Source organism: Myodes glareolus, chromosome 23 (genome assembly GCF_982192425.1).
Source record: "Myodes glareolus chromosome 23, mMyoGla1.1, whole genome shotgun sequence".
Classification (NCBI taxonomy): Eukaryota; Metazoa; Chordata; class Mammalia; order Rodentia; family Cricetidae; genus Myodes; species Myodes glareolus.
In genome coordinates, this window is record NC_142048.1 from 46611038 (window position 1) to 46614648 (window position 3611).

Below are 3611 nucleotides of genomic sequence, written 5' to 3' on the forward strand. Positions count from 1 at the left end.
ATAAAGAGGACCCTCACATGATTCACAATAAATACAAGCTGTTTTTATTGATGGACGAGTCGATCTCCCCCGCCCCCACCTGCCCCAGACTCTTTCCTTGGATCTCAACTTTCCCCAGCCACATAATTTAGGTTTTGTGGTTCACTCTGGAATGGACCCTGCAAATTCTACAGTGCCATTCTTGGTAGCCTCAGGAATCACCAATTTTCAATGAACGTTCAGGAAGCAAGCAAGAAGTGAGTGGTGTAGGAGAGGAGCGTTCCCCTCCCCACTTAGGAATTAACCAGAACCAACCCAGACACCCCACAGTATGCTACTATGGCACTCAATGAAAATGGCTGAAATGCCCTTCCTGCCAGATCCATCCACAGAGTGGTTAATCTCTAGTTCTTTAATCCAACGGGCATGAGTCTAGTGGGCATGAATCCTGTTGAGAATGTTGAAAAATACAATACTTGGTGCTGCTTGGACGTGAGGAATCATGGCATCCTAATGAAGCATGCTAAGGATTGTAAAACAGTTGATAGGGTCTTTGCAGAAGCTGGCGGGAACTCGGTTTCCAGCACTGGATTAGCCACTGAAGGTGGAGGAGAACCAGAGGCTCAAGGTGGTCGTTGGCTATATAGAGACTAAGAAGACAGCCTGTGCTAGAGAACCTGTCTCAAACAATAGGAAAAAATGGCCTGAGGGTGCAGCGTAATTGGGCGACAGAGCTTTGATTCCAGTGCACCCTAAACCTGAGTGGATGGTAGAAGCCTGTAGATGTGTTAAATAGCAATGAAGTACCGGGGGAGGAGGGGTCTCTGCAAATTTTCCTAAGGGTTCATGGTGACTGTGAGGTGTTGTTTAATTGGGGGACCACGGGAAGGTGTGAAGAATCTTTCCACCTTTTCCACCACTCGAAGGCTTACTCTGGATGCTTCATGCATCTGATAAAATCAAGTCAGAGATGCCCATAGCTATGGGTCTCCCCCATGAGAGTCAGACGGACTAATGAGGGTCAGTGTACCAAAAAGGGTGGCTACACAAGCAAAGAGCCACAGTGAGAAGAACTGTTTCCTCAGGAACCCGTCAACAGAGCAAGCTGTGACAGCTTGCATACCAGACTATCTGACTACTCACTCCGCGCCGGACAGTTTTCTCTGTGACCACCAGGTGACAAAAATAGTAAGCTATGCGATGCTATCACATTTGTTTACCTCCAGTGAAGGGTGGAGAAGAAGCGCTGGAGTTTATTGATTTATAGACTTTCAGGTCATTTGTTTGAGTAATCTTTTTTATTCCTCTTTTTAAAAATAATTTGTTTAATTTTATTTTATGTACATTGGTGTGAAGGTGTCAGATCCCCTGGAACTGGGGTTACACACAGTTGTGAGCTGCCATGTAGGTGCTGGGAATTGAACCCGGTCTTCTGGAAGAGCAGCCAGTGCTCTTAACCACTAAACTGTCATCTCTCCAGCCCCCAGAGAAGTAGTCTAGTGCTGTACCCCAGGGTAGCCTGCAACTCATGATGTAACCTCAAACTACCCACCTCTGTCTCTCCGGGTGCTGAATTCTAAGCCAACAGCTAGCCTGACAAAGCTGGATGTTTAGTTCAGTAGTAGATCCTGGGCTTAGCTTATACAACGATCTGAGTTCAAACCGGGGGAGAGGGAGGTACAGAGACATAAGTTAACTGAGTGCCGAAAAAGTAAAGAATCAGTGAGTACTTTCTGAACAAATGAATCATCAAAAACTAAATCGGAAGCAGAAGCGACAGCCAATATTTAAGGGTTATTACTCCTATAAGCGTATCCCTGCACTCTTCAGCCCCTCAGCTCCTAGTCAGGCGCCCCATTCATCCTCCCCTAGAAGCTGCCAAACAGCCTTCCCCGCCACCCCCAGGGACCAGAGACGCTGCAGCCTCCTGCTATAGCCACTGATTTAATATTGAACAGGGTTTTGCTGGTTATTTCCTCCCAGCAAGATTTTCAACTGTTCTAGGGCAGATGTCCCATCAGGGCTCCCCACCTAGCTCAAACGACTTTCCTTGAGATACATACATCTGTTGTTGGGGGCCTGGCTGCATGTGAGAAACCAGAGAAAGCTACCTACCACTTGAGGTAATGATAGGGAAGGTGAGTCATGGAAAATGCAGACCTGACTATTGAGAGCCAACCGCACTTGCATGCTGTTGTCCTGCTGTTCCTCAGGACAGTGTATTGCACTTCATTTCGGCCTTTCTTCTGACCAAGATCTTTATTGGTCTAGAGACAAGATCTTACTATGACTTCTACGCCAACCTCCCCCAATGCAGAGATTCAGGACTGGATCACCAGGTTCTTCTAAAACGAGAGGTTTCTAATACAGCTTTGGGCTGAGGATTTGGCTCAGTGACATGCTTGCCTAGGGAGAGTTCAGGATCTCTCTCTCTCTCTCTCTCTCTCTCTCTCTCTCTCTCTCTTTCTTCTTCTCCTCTCCCCCTCCTCCTCCTCCTCCTCTTCTTCTCCCCCTTCTCCTCTCTCTGTCTCCCTCTCTGTTTCATATAATTAAATTTATTAAATAAATACTGCAATAATTTCATAGCCCAGTCCTTTCCATTTTGATTTCTTTTGGAACATCCGAAGAACACGTAGAAGATAGTTGAAAAATACGCCTTTGCTGTAACCAGAAAAAAAAAATCCACATGCCTGTTTGGTGTTGAGGTGCAGAGTATATCCGCACCTTTACTAGATTTAGGTGTACAGATTTAGGGGAATAGGGAAAAACGAGTAGTGAACTTGCTAGCTGTCCGTCGGCCCACCTGCTCTCTCAGAAACATCTAGAGTGGCTGGACTGGAGAAGGTGGCAGGCCCAGAGGAGGCAGTGGTGTTCCCAGATTCTGCCTGGGAGCCTGCTCCCCCCCCCCCCCCCATGCAGCCCGCGGCACTCCCACCCGGCTCTTGCAGAGCCGCAGACCCGGCTCTCCCGGGGCAACTCTGGGACGCCGCAGGCCACAGGGTGGGGCGACCGCGGCGGGCCCCGGGCCTGCACGGAGGGCGAGGGCGCCTGGCAGTTGTCTCTTTACCGGGAAACGTAATCTTCCCTCTGAGATAACAAAGAGCTGGGAGGGTCAGGAAGGGTTTGGAGGCCCCTCGCCTGGCCGGTGGGTCGGCAGAGGGGGAGACAAAGGCCCTGGCGCTCCAGGACCAGAGATAACCAGGGAGCCTGCTGCCTCTGGGATCTGTGGGAGGAGGGGAGTGGTGCTGAATATAAGTGGGGAAACCGAGCTCTCCCCAAAGCCCGGCTGCCTTCTTTGTTTCGGAAGACGGCTGCAGAGCCTTCCCTCCGCCTCGGCGGTTCTAGCAGGCAAGCAGGAATTCTATGGCAGTGCTCTCTCTGAGCTGTTAACTCGGGAATCCACCGTGCCTACCGGGACGAGCACCCCTTCTTGCTCCAGCTTCAGGCCCCCGTGGTACCCCACGACCACCACCAGCCCAGCCAAAAGTCCTTGGAAGGCTGGGAACCGGCCAGGCTAGCTGGGATAGCCGTCGCAGGAGATGATGCTAGAACAGGGAACTGCCCTGGCCTTCCGTGAAAGTGGTTGGTTCACAAGCCCTGGGTAGCCCCTGGCCTTCTGTAAAGTGGCTGGT